Here is a 19,304-nt window from a genome sequence, read left to right as displayed (position 1 = left end):
ACGACACACCCTCTGGTTTGAACGCCACACCCTCTGGTTTGAACGACACACCCTCTGGTTTGAACGACACACCCTCTGGTTTGAACGACACACCCTCTGGTTTGAACGACACACCCTCTGGTTTGAACGCCACACCCTCTGGTTTGAACGACACACCCACTGGTTTGAACGACACACCCTCTGGTTTGAACGACACACCCTCTGGTTTGAACGACACACCCACTGGTTTGAACGACACACCCTCTGGTTTGAACGACACACCCTCTGGTTTGAACGCCACACCCTCTGGTTTGAACGCCACACCCTCTGGTTTGAACGACACACCCTCTGGTTTGAACGACACACCCTCTGGTTTGAACGACACACCCACTGGTTTGAACGACACACCCTCTGGTTTGAACGACACACCCACTGGTTTGAACGACACACCCACTGGTTTGAACGACACACCCTCTGGTTTGAACGCCACACCCACTGGTTTGAACGACACACCCTCTGGTTTGCTGTGGAACACGAGCCTCCTCCCGCACACCACTAGTAAAAAAGTGTGACAGACACCCTCGGACGCTCAGCTGGACGGCCACAAATGTTTTCCTTTCCCACCAGCGATGGGAGCCTCGCATGCGTTCATTTTGTTTGAACAGAAGTAGAAAATGCAAAGCATATGTTACAGCTTTTATTTTCCCAGCAGATTTTCTCATGTCAAAATAATAAAACATTTAAAGAGCTGGCCCTAAAAAGAAAACACTTACAGGAGTGTGATGAAGGATGCCAGAGAAACGACACAAAAAGGAGCAACATATGACATTTATGTTGTGGAGGGGGGATACGGGTGTGGATAAAGATGTAACTTTCATTTTCATCAGCAAGGTTTCACAATTGCAATGTTTTTAAAGCCCTGATGGACACTTTTGTGTCTGCAATTAAAAAAAAAAAAGAGTGACATTTTTAAAGAGAGGAAGAGTTCAACTCAATAAAAAAAAATATATAAAAACCATAAATGATTGTTTCTAAATATAGATGTGGGACTGACCTCACCTACACCTGCGACACCTCACCATTTAGGTATGGACACTACACTGTATTGTCAAAAGTATTTGGCCACCTGCCTTGACTCACATATGACCTTGAAGTGCCATCCCATTCCTAACCCATAGGGGTCAATATGACCTTGTGCAGCTGGTACAGCTTCAACTCTTCTGAGAAGGCTGTCCACAAGGTTGCAGAGTCTGCAACCTTGTCTAGGTTGGTAGAAGCTGGGGATCAAACCAGGAACCCCTCAGGTTGCTGGCACAGCCACTCTCCCAACCGCGCCACACTGTCCCTCATCTTAGTTTGGGCTTGGTAAAAAGAGGGGAGCTTACCGGTAGCCACTTGGATGTGTTCCTGTGTCGCCATGTTGCTGCTCTGCTGCCATGTTGCTGCTCTGCTGCCATGTTGCTGCTTTGCTGCCATGTTGCTGCTCTGCTGCCATGTTGCTGCTTTGCTGCCATGTTGCTGCTTTGCTGCCATGTTGCTGCTCTGCTGCCATGTTGCTGCTCTGCTGCCATGTTGCTGCTCTGCTGCCATCAGCTGCTCTGCTGCCATGTTGCTGCTCTGCTGCCATGTTGCTGCTCTGCTGCCATGTTGCTGCTTTGCTGCCATGTTGCTGCTCTGCTGCCATGTTGCTGCTCTGCTGCCATCAGCTGCTCTGCTGCCATGTTGCTGCTCTGCTGCCATGTTGCTGCTCTGCTGCCATGTTGCTGCTCTGCTGCCATGTTGCTGCTCTGCTGCCATCAGCTGCTCTGCTGCCATGTTGCTGCTCTGCTGCCATGTTGCTGCTCTGCTGCCATGTTGCTGCTCTGCTGCCATGTTGCTGCTCTGCTACCATGTTGCTGCTCTGCTGCCATGTTGCTGCTCTGCTGCCATGTTGCTGCTCTGCTGCCATGTTGCTGCTTTGCTGCCATGTTGCTGCTTTGCTGCCATGTTGCTGCTCTGCTGCCATGTTGCTGCTCTGCTGCCACGTTGCTGCTCTGCTGCCATCAGCTGCTCTGCTGCCATGTTGCTGCTCTGCTGCCATGTTGCTGCTCTGCTGCCATGTTGCTGCTTTGCTGCCATGTTGCTGCTCTGCTGCCATGTTGCTGCTCTGCTGCCATGTTGCTGCTCTGCTGCCATCAGCTGCTCTGCTGCCATGTTGCTGCTCTGCTGCCATGTTGCTGCTCTGCTGCCATGTTGCTGCTCTGCTGCCATGTTGCTGCTCTGCTGCCATCAGCTGCTCTGCTGCCATGTTGCTGCTCTGCTGCCATGTTGCTGCTCTGCTGCCATGTTGCTGCTCTGCTGCCATCAGCTGCTCTGCTGCCATGTTGCTGCTCTGCTGCCATGTTGCTGCTCTGCTGCCATGTTGCTGCTCTGCTGCCATGTTGCTGCTCTGCTACCATGTTGCTGCTCTGCTGCCATGTTGCTGCTCTGCTGCCATCAGCTGCTCTGCTGCCATGTTGCTGCTCTGCAACACCCGCCACAAAGTCCTGAGCAGACAAACTTTTATGGAGTGTTGGTGTGAGCTGACAATTAGTCTGATTGTGCTCACCTGTGTGCTCCACTGTGGAGAGGTGAGGATGATGTCATCAGTACACGCTCATAAGCCAACTACCCCAACATCATCACCACAACACATATTGAAGGTGTCTGTTACTACATGATATATATACTTGCGGTGTGTATATTGTATATATTACATATTGTTATGAAAGTGTCTGTTACTACATGATATATATACTTGCAGTGTGTATATTGTACATATTACATATTGTTATGAAGGTGTCTGTTACTACATGATATATATACTTGCAGTGTGTATATTGTATATATTACATATTGTTATGAAAGTGTCTGTTACTACATGATATATATACTTGCAGTGTGTATATTGTATATATTACATATTGTTATGAAGGTGTCTGTTACTACATGATATATATACTTGCAGTGTGTATATTGTATATATTACATATTGTTATGAAGGTGTCTGTTACTACATGATATATATACTTGCAGTGTGTATATTGTATATATTACATATTGTTATGAAGGTGTCTGTTACTACATGATATATATACTTGCAGTGTGTATATTGTATATATTACATATTGTTATGAAAGTGTCTGTTACTACATGATATATTACTTGCAGTGTGTATATTGTACATATTACATATTGTTATGAAGGTGTCTGTTACTACATGATATATATACTTGCAGTGTGTATATTGTACATATTACATATTGTTATGAAGGTGTCTGTTACTACATGATATATATACTTGCAGTGTGTATATTGTACATATTACATATTGTTATGAAGGTGTGTGTTACTACATGATATATATACTTGCAGTGTGTATATTGTATATATTACATATTGTTATGAAGGTGTGTGGTACTACATGATATATATACTTGCAGTGTGTATATTGTACATATTACATATTGTTATGAAGGTGTCTGTTACTACATGATATATATACTTGCAGTGTGTATATTGTACATATTACATATTGTTATGAAGGTGTCTGTTACTACATGATATATATACTTGCAGTGTGTATATTGTACATATTACATATTGTTATGAAGGTGTCTGTTACTACATGATATATATACTTGCAGTGTGTATACTGTATATATTACATATTGTTATGAAAGTGTCTGTTACTACATGATATATATACTTGCAGTGTGTATATTGTACATATTACATATTGTTATGAAGGTGTCTGTTACTACATGATATATATACTTGCAGTGTGTATATTGTACATATTACATATTGTTATGAAGGTGTCTGTTACTACATGATATATATACTTGCAGTGTGTATATTGTACATATTACATATTGTTATGAAGGTGTCTGTTACTACATTATATATACTTGCAGTGTGTATATTGTACATATTACATATTGTTATGAAGGTGTCTGTTACTACATGATATATATACTTGCAGTGTGTATATTATATATATTACATATTGTTATGAAGGTGTGTGTTACTACATGATATATATACTTGCAGTGTGTATATTGTACATATTACATATTGTTATGAAGGTGTCTGTTACTACATGATATATATACTTGCAGTGTGTATATTGTACATATTACATATTGTTATGAAGGTGTCTGTTACTATATGATATATATACTTGCAGTGTGTATATTGTACATATTACATATTGTTATGAAGGTGTCTGTTACTACATGATATATATACTTGCAGTGTGTATATTGTACATATTACATATTGTTATGAAGGTGTCTGTTACTACATGATATATATACTTGCAGTGTGTATATTGTATATATTACATATCGTTATGAAAGTGTCTGTTACTACATGATATATATACTTGCAGTGTGTATATTGTACATATTACATATTGTTATGAAGGTGTCTGTTACTACATGATATATATACTTGCAGTGTGTAAATTGTACATATTACATATTGTTATGAAGGTGTCTGTTACTACATGATATATATACTTGCAGTGTGTATATTGTATATATTACATATTGTTATGAAGGTGTCTGTTACTACATGATATATATACTTGCAGTGTGTATATTGTATATATTACATATTGTTATGAAAGTGTCTGTTACTACATGATATATATACATGCAGTGTGTATATTGTACATATTACATATTGTTATGAAGGTGTCTGTTACTACATGATATATATACTTGCAGTGTGTATATTGTACATATTACATATTGTTATGAAGGTGTCTGTTACTACATTATATATACTTGCAGTGTGTATATTGTACATATTACATATTGTTATGAAGGTGTCTGTTACTACATTATATATATACTTGCAGTGTGTATATTGTATATATTACATATTGTTATGAAGGTGTGTGTTACTACATGAAATATATACTTGCAGTGTGTATATTGTACATATTACATATTGTTATGAAGGTGTCTGTTACTACATGATATATATATACTTGCAGTGTGTATATTGTACATATTACATATTGTTATGAAGGTGTCTGTTACTACATGATATATACTTGCAGTGTGTATATTGTACATATTACATATTGTTATGAAGGTGTCTGTTACTACATTATATATACTTGCAGTGTGTATATTGTACATATTACATATTGTTATGAAGGTGTCTGTTACTACATTATATATACTTGCAGTGTGTATATTGTACATATTACATATTGTTATGAAGGTGTCTGTTACTACATGATATATATACTTGCAGTGTGTATATTGTATATATTACATATTGTTATGAAGGTGTGTGTTACTACATGATATATATACTTGCAGTGTGTATATTGTACATATTACATATTGTTATGAAGGTGTCTGTTACTACATGATACATATATACTTGCAGTGTGTATATTGTACATATTACATATTGTTATGAAGGTGTCTGTTACTACATGAGATATATATTTGCAGTGTGTATATTGTACATATTACATATTGTTATGAAGGTGTGTGTTACTACATGATATATATACTTGCAGTGTGTATATTGTATATATTACATATTGTTATGAAGGTGTGTGGTACTACATGATATATATACTTGCAGTGTGTATATTGTACATATTACATATTGTTATGAAGGTGTCTGTTACTACATGATATATATACTTGCAGTGTGTATATTGTACATATTACATATTGTTATGAAGGTGTCTGTTACTACATGATATATATATACTTGCAGTGTGTATATTGTACATATTACATATTGTTATGAAGGTGTCTGTTACTACATTATATATATACTTGCAGTGTGTATATTGTACATATTACATATTGTTATGAAGGTGTCTGTTACTACATGATATATATACTTGCAGTGTGTATATTGTACATATTACATATTGTTATGAAGGTGTCTGTTACTACATGATATATATACTTGCAGTGTGTATATTGTACATATTACATATTGTTATGAAGGTGTCTGTTACTACATGATATATATACTTGCAGTGTGTATATTGTACATATTACATATTGTTATGAAGGTGTCTGTTACTACATGATATATATACTTGCAGTGTGTATATTGTACATATTACATATTGTTATGAAGGTGTCTGTTACTACATGATATATATACTTGCAGTGTGTATATTGTACATATTACATATTGTTATGAAGGTGTCTGTTACTACATGATATATATACTTGCAGTGTGTATATTGTACATATTACATATTGTTATGAAGGTGTGTGTTACTACCTGATATATATACTTGCAGTGTGTATATTGTATATATTACATATTGTTATGAAGGTGTGTGGTACTACATGATATATATACTTGCAGTGTGTATATTGTACATATTACATATTGTTATGAAGGTGTCTGTTACTACATGATATATATACTTGCAGTGTGTATATTGTACATATTACATATTGTTATGAAGGTGTCTGTTACTACATGATATATATATACTTGCAGTGTGTATATTGTACATATTACATATTGTTATGAAGGTGTCTGTTACTACATTATATATATACTTGCAGTGTGTATATTGTACATATTACATATTGTTATGAAGGTGTCTGTTACTACATGATATATATACTTGCAGTGTGTATATTGTACATATTACATATTGTTATGAGGTGTCTGTTACTACATGATATATATACTTGCAGTGTGTATATTGTACATATTACATATTGTTATAAAGGTGTCTGTTACTACATGATATATATATACTTGCAGTGTGTATATTGTACATATTACATATTGTTATGAAGGTGTCTGTTACTACATTATATATATACTTGCAGTGTGTATATTGTACATATTACATATTGTTATGAAGGTGTCTGTTACTACATGATATATATACTTGCAGTGTGTATATTGTACATATTACATATTGTTATGAAGGTGTCTGTTACTACATGATATATATACTTGCAGTGTGTATATTGTACATATTACATATTGTTATGAAGGTGTCTGTTACTACATGATATATATACTTGCAGTGTGTATATTGTACATATTACATATTGTTATGAAAGTGTCTGTTACTACATGATATATATACTTGCAGTGTGTATATTGTATATATTACATATCGTTATGAAAGTGTCTGTTACTACATGATATATATACTTGCAGTGTGTATATTGTACATATTACATATTGTTATGAAGGTGTCTGTTACTACATGATATATATACTTGCAGTGTGTATATTGTACATATTACATATTGTTATGAAGGTGTCTGTTACTACATGATATATATACTTGCAGTGTGTATATTGTATATATTACATATTGTTATGAAGGTGTCTGTTACTACATGATATATATACTTGCGGTGTGTATATTGTATATATTACATATTGTTATGAAAGTGTCTGTTACTACATGATATATATACTTGCAGTGTGTATATTGTACATATTACATATTGTTATGAAGGTGTCTGTTACTACATGATATATATACTTGCAGTGTGTATATTGTATATAATACATATTGTTATGAAAGTGTCTGTTACTACATGATATATATACTTGCAGTGTGTATATTGTATATATTACATATTGTTATGAAGGTGTCTGTTACTACATGATATATATACTTGCAGTGTGTATATTGTATATATTACATATTGTTATGAAGGTGTCTGTTACTACATGATATATATACTTGCAGTGTGTATATTGTATATATTACATATTGTTATGAAGGTGTCCTGTTACTACATGATATATATACTTGCAGTGTGTATATTGTATATATTACATATTGTTATGAAAGGTGTCTGTTACTACATGATATATTACTTGCAGTGTGTATATTGTACATATTACATATTGTTATGAAGGTGTCTGTTACTACATGATATATATACTTGCAGTGTGTATATTGTACATATTACATATTGTTATGAGGTGTCTGTTACTACATGTATATATACTTGCAGTGTGTATATTGTACATATTACATATTGTTATGAAGGTGTGTGTTACTACATGATATATATACTTGCAGTGTGTATATTGTATATATTACATATTGTTATGAAGGTGTGTGGTACTACATGATATATATACTTGCAGTGTGTATATTGTACATATTACATATTGTTATGAAGGTGTCTGTTACTACATGATATATATACTTGCAGTGTGTATATTGTACATATTACATATTGTTATGAAGGTGTCTGTTACTACATGATATATATACTTGCAGTGTGTATATTGTATATATTACATATTGTTATGAAAGTGTCTGTTACTACATGATATATATACTTGCAGTGTGTATATTGTACATATTACATATTGTTATGAAGGTGTCTGTTACTACATGATATATATACTTGCAGTGTGTATATTGTACATATTACATATTGTTATGAAGGTGTCTGTTACTACATGATATATATTCTTGCAGTGTGTATATTGTACATATTACATATTGTATGAAAGTGTCTGTTACTACATGATATATATACTTGCAGTGTGTATATTGTACATATTACATATTGTTATGAAGGTGTCTGTTACTACATGATATATATACTTGCAGTGTGTATATTGTACATATTACATATTGTTATGAAGGTGTCTGTTACTACATTATATATATACTTGCAGTGTGTATATTGTATATATTACATATTGTTATGAAGGTGTCTGTTACTACATGATATATATACTTGCAGTGTGTATATTGTACATATTACATATTGTTATGAATGTGTCTGTTACTACATGATATATATACTTGCAGTGTGTATATTGTACATATTACATATTGTTATGAAGGTGTCTGTTACTACATGATATATATACTTGCAGTGTGTATATTGTATATATTACATATTGTTATGAAAGTGTCTGTTACTACATGATATATATACTTGCAGTGTGTATATTGTACATATTACATATTGTTATGAAAGTGTCTGTTACTACATGATATATATACTTGCAGTGTGTATATTGTATATATTACATATTGTTATGAAAGTGTCTGTTACGACATTATATATACTTGCAGTGTGTATATTGTACATATTACATATTGTTATGAAGGTGTCTGTTACTACATGATATATATACTTGCAGTGTGTATATTGTACATATTACATATTGTTATGAAAGTGTCTGTTACTACATGATATATATACTTGCAGTGTGTATATTGTATATATTACATATTGTTATGAAAGTGTCTGTTACTACACTATATATACTAGCAGTGTGTATATTGTACATATTACATATTGTTATGAAAGTGTCTATTACTACAACATATATATATACTTGCAGTGTGTATATTGTACGTATTACATATTGTTATGAAAGTGTCTGTTACAACAAAATGCATATATACTTGCAGTGTGTATATTGTACATATTACATATTGTTATGAAAGTGTCTGTTACTACATGATATATATACTTGCAGTGTGTATATTGTACATATTACATATTGTTATGAAGGTGTCTGTTACTACATGATATATATACTTGCAGTGTGTATATTGTATATATTACATATTGTTATGAAAGTGTCTGTTACTACATTATATATACTTGCAGTGTGTATATTGTACATATTACATATTGTTATGAAGGTGTCTGTTACTACATGAGATATATACTTGCAGTGTGTATATTGTACATATTACATATTGTTATGAAGGTGTGTGTTACTACATGATATATATACTTGCAGTGTGTATATTGTACATATTACATATTGTTATGAAGGTGTCTGTTACTACATGATATATATACTTGCAGTGTGTATATTGTACATATTACATATTGTTATGAAGGTGTCTGTTACTACATTATATATATACTTGCAGTGTGTATATTGTATATATTACATATTGTTATGAAGGTGTCTGTTACTACATGATATATATACTTGCAGTGTGTATATTGTATATATTACATATTGTTATGAAAGTGTCTGTTACTACATTATATATACTTGCAGTGTGTATAATGTACATATTACATATTGTTATGAAGGTGTCTGTTACTACATGATATATATACTTGCAGTGTGTATATTGTACATATTACATATTGTTATGAAGGTGTCTATTACTACATGATATATATACTTGCAGTGTGTATATTGTATATATTACATATTGTTATGAAAGTGTCTGTTACTACATGATATATATACTTGCAGTGTGTATATTGTACATATTACATATTGTTATGAAAGTGTCTGTTACTACATGATATATATACTTGCAGTGTGTATATTGTATATATTACATATTGTTATGAAAGTGTCTGTTACTACATTATATATACTTGCAGTGTGTATATTGTACATATTACATATTGTTAAGAAGGTGTCTGTTACTACATGATATATATACTTGCAGTGTGTATATTGTACATATTACATATTGTTATGAAGGTGTCTGTTACTACATGATATATATACTTGCAGTGTGTATATTGTACATATTACATATTGTTATGAAAGTGTCTGTTACTACATGATATATATACTTGCAGTGTGTATATTGTATATATTACATATTGTTATGAAGTGTCTGTTACTACATTATATATACTAGCAGTGTGTATATTGTACATATTACATATTGTTATGAAAGTGTCTGTTACTACAAAATATATATATACTTGCAGTGTGTATATTGTACATATTACATATTGTTATGAAAGTGTCTGTTACTACATGATATATATACTTGCAGTGTGTATATTGTACATATTACATATTGTTATGAAAGTGTCTGTTACTACATGATATATATACTTGCAGTGTGTATATTGTATATATTACATATTATTATGAAAGTGTCTGTTACTACATTATATATACTTGCAGTGTGTATATTGTACATATTACATATTGTTATGAAGGTGTCTGTTACTACATGATATATATACTTGCAGTGTGTATATTGTACATATTACATATTGTTATGAAAGTGTCTGTTACTACATGATATATATACTTGCAGTGTGTATATTGTATATATTACATATTGTTATGAAAGTGTCTGTTACTACATTATATATACTAGCAGTGTGTATATTGTACATATTACATATTGTTATGAAAGTGTCTGTTACTACAAAATATATATATACTTGCAGTGTGTATATTGTACATATTACATATTGTTATGAAAGTGTCTGTTACAACAAAATGCATATATACTTGCAGTGTGTATATTGTACATATTACATATTGTTATGAAAGTGTCTGTTACTACATGATATATATACTTGCAGTGTGTATATTGTACATATTACATATTGTTATGAAGGTGTCTGTTACTACATGATATATATACTTGTAGTGTGTATATTGTATATATTACATATTGTTATGAAAGTGTCTGTTACTACATTATATATACTTGCAGTGTGTAAATTGTACATATTACATATTGTTATGAAGGTGTCTGTTACTACATGAGATATATACTTGCAGTGTGTATATTGTACATATTACATATTGTTATGAAGGTGTGTGTTACTACATGATATATATACTTGCAGTGTGTATATTGTACATATTACATATTGTTATGAAAGTGTCTGTTACTACATGATATATATACTTGCAGTGTGTATATTGTACATATTACATATTGTTATGAAGGTGTCTGTTACTACATGATATATATACTTGCAGTGTGTATATTGTACATATTACATATTGTTATGAAGGTGTCTGTTACTACATTATATATATACTTGCAGTGTGTATATTGTATATATTACATATTGTTATGAAGGTGTCTGTTACTACATGATATATATACTTGCAGTGTGTATATTGTATATATTACATATTGTTATGAAAGTGTCTGTTACTACATTATATATACTTGCAGTGTGTATAATGTACATATTACATATTGTTATGAAGGTGTCTGTTACTACATGATATATATACTTGCAGTGTGTATATTGTACATATTACATATTGTTATGAAGGTGTCTATTACTACATGATATATATACTTGCAGTGTGTATATTGTATATATTACATATTGTTATGAAAGTGTCTGTTACTACATGATATATATACTTGCAGTGTGTATATTGTACATATTACATATTGTTATGAAAGTGTCTGTTACTACATGATATATATACTTGCAGTGTGTATATTGTATATATTACATATTGTTATGAAAGTGTCTGTTACTACATTATATATACTTGCAGTGTGTATATTGTACATATTACATATTGTTATGAAGGTGTCTGTTACTACATGATATATATACTTGCAGTGTGTATATTGTACATATTACATATTGTTATGAAAGTGTCTGTTACTACATGATATATATACTTGCAGTGTGTATATTGTATATATTACATATTGTTATGAAAGTGTCTGTTACTACATTATATATACTAGCAGTGTGTATATTGTACATATTACATATTGTTATGAAAGTGTCTGTTACTACAAAATATATATATACTTGCAGTGTGTATATTGTACATATTACATATTGTTATGAAAGTGTCTGTTACTACATGATATATATACTTGCAGTGTGTATATTGTACATATTACATATTGTTATGAAAGTGTCTGTTACTACATGATATATATACTTGCAGTGTGTATATTGTATATATTACATATTGTTATGAAAGTGTCCGTTACTACATTATATATACTTGCAGTGTGTATATTGTACATATTACATATTGTTATGAAGGTGTCTGTTACTACATGATATATATACTTGCAGTGTGTATATTGTACATATTACATATTGTTATGAAAGTGTCTGTTACTACATGATATATATACTTGCAGTGTGTATATTGTATATATTACATATTGTTATGAAAGTGTCTGTTACTACATTATATATACTAGCAGTGTGTATATTGTACATATTACATATTGTTATGAAAGTGTCTGTTACTACATGATATATATACTTGCAGTGTGTATATTGTACATATTACATATTGTTATGAAAGTGTCTGTTACTACATGATATATATACTTGCAGTGTGTATATTGTATATATTACATATTGTTATGAAAGTGTCTGTTACTACATTATATATACTTGCAGTGTGTATATTGTACATATTACATATTGTTATGAAGGTGTCTGTTACTACATGATATATATACTTGCAGTGTGTATATTGTACATATTACATATTGTTATGAAGGTGTGTGTTACTACATGATATATATACTTGCAGTGTGTATATTGTACATATTACATGTTGTTATGAAAGTGTCTGTTACTACATGATATATATACTTGCAGTGTGTATATTGTACATATTACATATTGTTATGAAGGTGTCTGTTACTACATGATATATATACTTGCAGTGTGTATATTGTACATATTACATATTGTTATGAAGGTGTCTGTTACTACATTATATATATACTTGCAGTGTGTATATTGTATATATTACATATTGTTATGAAGGTGTCTGTTACTACATGATATATATACTTGCAGTGTGTATATTGTACATATTACATATTGTTATGAAAGTGTCTGTTACTACATGATATGCATACTTGCAGTGTGTATATTGTACATATTACATATTGTTATGAAGGTGTCTGTTACTACATGATATATATACTTGCAGTGTGTATATTGTATATATTACATATTGTTATGAAAGTGTCTGTTACTACATGATATATATACTTGCAGTGTGTATATTGTACATATTACATATTGTTATGAAAGTGTCTGTTACTACATGATATATATACTTGCAGTGTGTATATTGTACATATTACATATTGTTATGAAAGTGTCTGTTACTACATGATATATATATACTTGCAGTGTGTATATTGTATATATTACATATTGTTATGAAAGTGTCCGTTACTACATTATATATAATTGCAGTGTGTATATTGTACATATTACATATTGTTATGAAGGTGTCTGTTACTACATGATATATATACTTGCAGTGTGTATATTGTACATATTACATATTGTTATGAAAGTGTCTGTTACTACATGATATATATACTTGCAGTGTGTATATTGTATATATTACATATTGTTATGAAAGTGTCTGTTACTACATTATATATACTAGCAGTGTGTATATTGTACATATTACATATTGTTATGAAAGTGTCTGTTACTACAAAATATATATATACTTGCAGTGTGTATATTGTACATATTACATATTGTTATGAAGGTGGCTGTTACTACATGATGTATATACTTGCAGTGTGTATATTGTACATATTACATATTGTTATGAAAGTGTCTGTTACAACAAAATGCATATATACTTGCAGTGTGTATATTGTACATATTACATATTGTTATGAAAGTGTCTGTTACTACATGATATATATACTTGCAGTGTGTATATTGTACATATTACATATTGTTATGAAGGTGTCTGTTACTACATGATATATATACTTGCAGTGTGTATATTGTACATATTACATATTGTTATGAAGGTGTCTGTTACTACATGATATATATGTATATATATATATATATATATATATATATATATATATATATATATATATATACATACACACACACACACACACACACACACCTATATATATATATCTATATATCTATATATATATCTATATATATATATATATATATATATATATATATATATATATATATATATATATATATATATATATGCAGTGTGTATATTGTAATTCATGTCTCTCATATGATTGTGAATGTTGGGCAAAAATCCCCCAAAACCTTGTCTAATGTATTGGACCACTTTTAAAAGTTTCCAGAACTGCTAGTAGACCTGCTGGTACTAACTAGGAAAATAAAGCATTAGCACAAGCGTGTGACTTCCTGACTTGTGTTTCATCAGGCTTGGGACGGGAGAGGATTGGAAAGTCAGATTGTGGGTGGATGCTCTTCTGGCTCGGCTTAGGTTCGCACAGAAATGTGTTATTTCCCCGGAATGCAGCAGTACAGTTCTCTGGGGGTCTTGCATAAACCAGGACTGTCTCCGCACATACTTACTAGCATCAGTAATGCTTCCACAGCCTTTAGCTGCGACATGGAAGGTGCTTATCCTTGCAGACTCACAGCAATGTTGCATTCAAGTCATTATTGCTCTCGATCCAATGTTGCATTCAAGTCATTATTGATCTCAATCCAATGTTGCATTGAAGTCATTACTGCTCTCAATCCAATGTTGCATTCAAGTCATTACTGCTCTCAGTCCAATGTTGCATTCAAGTCATTACTGCTCTCAATCCAATGTTGCATTCAAGTCATTACTGCTCTCAGTCCAATGTTGCATTCAAGTCATTACTGCTCTCAATCCAATGTTGCATTCAAGTCATTACTGCTCTCAGTCCAATGTTGCATTGAAGTCATTACTGCTCTCAATCCAATGTTGCATTGAAGTCATTATTGCTCTCAGTCCAATGTTGCATTGAAGTCATTATTGCTCTCAGTCCAATGTTGCATTCAAGTCATTATTGCTCTCAATCCAATGTTGCATTCAAGTCATTATTGATCTCAATCCAATGTTGCATTCAAGTCATTACTGCTCTCAATCCAATGTTGCATTCAAGTCATTATTGATCTCAATCCAATGTTGCATTCAAGTCATTACTGCTCTCAGTCCAATGTTGCATTCAAGTCATTATTGCTCTCAATCCAATGTTGCATTCAAGTCATTATTGATCTCAATCCAATGTTGCATTCAAGTTATTACTGCTCTCAATCCAATGTTGCATTCAAGTCATTACTGCTCTCAGTCCAATGTTGCATTCAAGTCATTACTGCTCTCAATCCAATGTTGCATTCAAGTCATTACTGCTCTCAGTCCAATGTTGCATTCAAGTCATTACTGCTCTCAATCCAATGTTGCATTCAAGTCATTACTGCTCTCAGTCCAATGTTGCATTGAAGTCATTACTGCTCTCAATCCAATGTTGCATTGAAGTCATTATTGCTCTCAGTCCAATGTTGCATTGAAGTCATTATTGCTCTCAGTCCAATGTTGCATTCAAGTCATTATTGCTCTCAATCCAATGTTGCATTCAAGTCATTATTGATCTCAATCCAATGTTGCATTCAAGTCATTACTGCTCTCAATCCAATGTTGCATTCAAGTCATTATTGATCTCAATCCAATGTTGCATTCAAGTCATTACTGCTCTCAGTCCAATGTTGCATTCAAGTCATTATTGCTCTCAATCCAATGTTGCATTCAAGTCATTATTGATCTCAATCCAATGTTGCATTCAAGTTATTACTGCTCTCAGTCCAATGTTGCATTCAAGTCATTATTGCTCTCAATCCAATGTTGCATTCAAGTCATTATTGCTCTCAATCCAATGTTGCATTCAAGTCATTATTGCTCTCAATCCAATGTTGCATTCAAGACATTATTGCTCTCAATCCAATGTTGCATTCAAGTCATTATTGCTCTCAATCCAATGTTGCATTGAAGTCATTACTGCTCTCAGTCAAATGTTGCATTGAAGTCATTATTGCTCTCAGCAAATGTTGCATTGAAGTCATTACTGCTCTCATTCCAATGTTGCATTCAAGTCATTATTGCTCTCAATTCAATGTTGCATTGAAGTCGTTATTGATCTCAGTCCAATGTTGCATTGAAGTCATTACTGCTCTCAGTCAAATGTTGCATTGAAGTCATTATTGCTCTCAGTCCAATGTTGCATTCAAGTCATTACTGCTCTCAGTCCAATGTTGCATTGAAGTCATTATTGCTCTCAGTCCAATGTTGCATTCAAGTCATTATTGCTCTCAGCAAATGTTGCATTGAAATCATTACTGCTCTCAGTCCAATGTTGCATTCAAGTCATTATTGCTCTCAATCCAATGTTGCATTCAAGTCATTATTGATCTCAATCCAATGTTGCATTCAAGTCATTATTGCTCTCAATCCAATGTTGCATTCAAGTCATTATTGCTCTCAATCCAATGTTGCATTCAAGTCATTATTGCTCTCAATCCAATGTTGCATTCAAGTCATTATTGCTCTCAATCCAATGTTGCATTCAAGGCATTATTGCTCTCAATCCAATGTTGCATTGAAGTCATTATTGCTCTCAATCAAATGTTGCATTCAAGTCATTATTGCTCTCGGTCCAATGTTGCATTGAAGTCATTATTGCTCTCAATCCAATGTTGCATTCAAGGCATTATTGCTCTCAATCCAATGTTGCATTGAAGTCATTATTGCTCTCAATCAAATGTTGCATTCAAGTCATTATTGCTCTCAATCCAATGTTGCATTGAAGTCATTATTGCTCTCAATCAAATGTTGCATTCAAGTCATTATTGCTCTCAATCCAATGTTGCATTCAAGTCATTATTGCTCTCAATCCAATGTTGCATTCAAGGCATTATTGTTCTCAATCCAATGTTGCATTGAAGTCATTATTGCTCTCAATCAAATGTTGCATTCAAGTCATTGTTGCTCTCGGTCCAATGTTGCATTGAAGTCATTATTGCTCTCAATCCAATGTTGCATTCAAGACATTATTGCTCTCAATCCAATGTTGCATTAAAGTCATTATTGCTCTCAATCCAATGTTGCATTCAAGTCATTATTGCTTTCAATCCAATGTTGCATTCAAGTCATTATTGCTCTCAATCCAATGTTGCATTCAAGTCATTACTGCTCTCAATCCAATGTTGCATTCAAGTCATTATTGCTCTCAGCAAATGTTGCATTGAAATCATTACTGCTCTCAGTCCAATGTTGCATTCAAGTCATTATTGCTCTCAATCCAATGTTGCATTCAAGTCATTATTGATCTCAATCCAATGTTGCATTCAAGTCATTATTGCTCTCAATCCAATGTTGCATTCAAGTCATTATTGCTCTCAATCCAATGTTGCATTCAAGTCATTATTGCTCTCAATCCAATGTTGCATTCAAGTCATTATTGCTCTCAATCCAATGTTGCATTCAAGGCATTATTGCTCTCAATCCAATGTTGCATTGAAGTCATTATTGCTCTCAATCAAATGTTGCATTCAAGTCATTATTGCTCTCGGTCCAATGTTGCATTGAAGTCATTATTGCTCTCAATCCAATGTTGCATTCAAGGCATTATTGCTCTCAATCCAATGTTGCATTGAAGTCATTATTGCTCTCAATCAAATGTTGCATTCAAGTCATTATTGCTCTCAATCCAATGTTGCATTGAAGTCATTATTGCTCTCAATCAAATGTTGCATTCAAGTCATTATTGCTCTCAATCCAATGTTGCATTCAAGTCATTATTGCTCTCAATCCAATGTTGCATTCAAGGCATTATTGTTCTCAATCCAATGTTGCATTGAAGTCATTATTGCTCTCAATCAAATGTTGCATTCAAGTCATTGTTGCTCTCGGTCCAATGTTGCATTGAAGTCATTATTGCTCTCAATCCAATGTTGCATTCAAGACATTATTGCTCTCAATCCAATGTTGCATTAAAGTCATTATTGCTCTCAATCCAATGTTGCATTCAAGTCATTATTGCTTTCAATCCAATGTTGCATTCAAGTCATTATTGCTCTCAATCCAATGTTGCATTCAAGTCATTACTGCTCTCAATCCAATGTTGCATTGAAGTCATTATTGCTCTCAATCCAATGTTGCATTCAAGACATTATTGCTCTCAGTCCAATGTTGCATTCAAGACATTATTGCTCTCAATCCAATGTTGTATTCAAGTCATTATTCCTCTCAATCCAATGTTGCATTCAAGTCATTATTGCTCTCAATCCAATGTTGCATTCAAGTCATTATTGATCTCAATCCAATGTTGCATTCAAGACATTATTGCTCTCAGTCTAATGTTGCATTCAAGACATTATTGCTCTCAATCCAATGTTGCTTTCAAGTCATTATTTCTCTCAATCCAATGTTGCATTCAAGTCATTATTGCTCTCAATCCAATGTTGCATTGAAGTCATTATTGATCTCAATCCAATGTTGCATTCAAGACATTATTGCTCTCAGTCCAATGTTGCATTCAAGACATTATTGCTCTCAATCCAATGTTGCATTCAAGTCATTATTTCTCTCAATCCAATGTTGCATTAAAGTCATTATTGCTCTCAATCCAATGTTGCATTGAAGTCATTATTGCTCTCAGTCCAATGTTGCATTCAAAACATTATTGCTCTCAATCCAATGTTGTATTCAAGTCATTATTTTTTTCAATCCAATGTTGCATTCAAGTCATTATTGCTCTCAATCCA

This window comes from Nerophis ophidion, linkage group LG24 (genome assembly GCF_033978795.1).
Source record: "Nerophis ophidion isolate RoL-2023_Sa linkage group LG24, RoL_Noph_v1.0, whole genome shotgun sequence".
NCBI classification, from domain to species: Eukaryota; Metazoa; Chordata; class Actinopteri; order Syngnathiformes; family Syngnathidae; genus Nerophis; species Nerophis ophidion.
The sequence above is the reverse complement of the archived record's forward strand: the minus strand, read 5'-3'. Positions refer to the sequence as shown.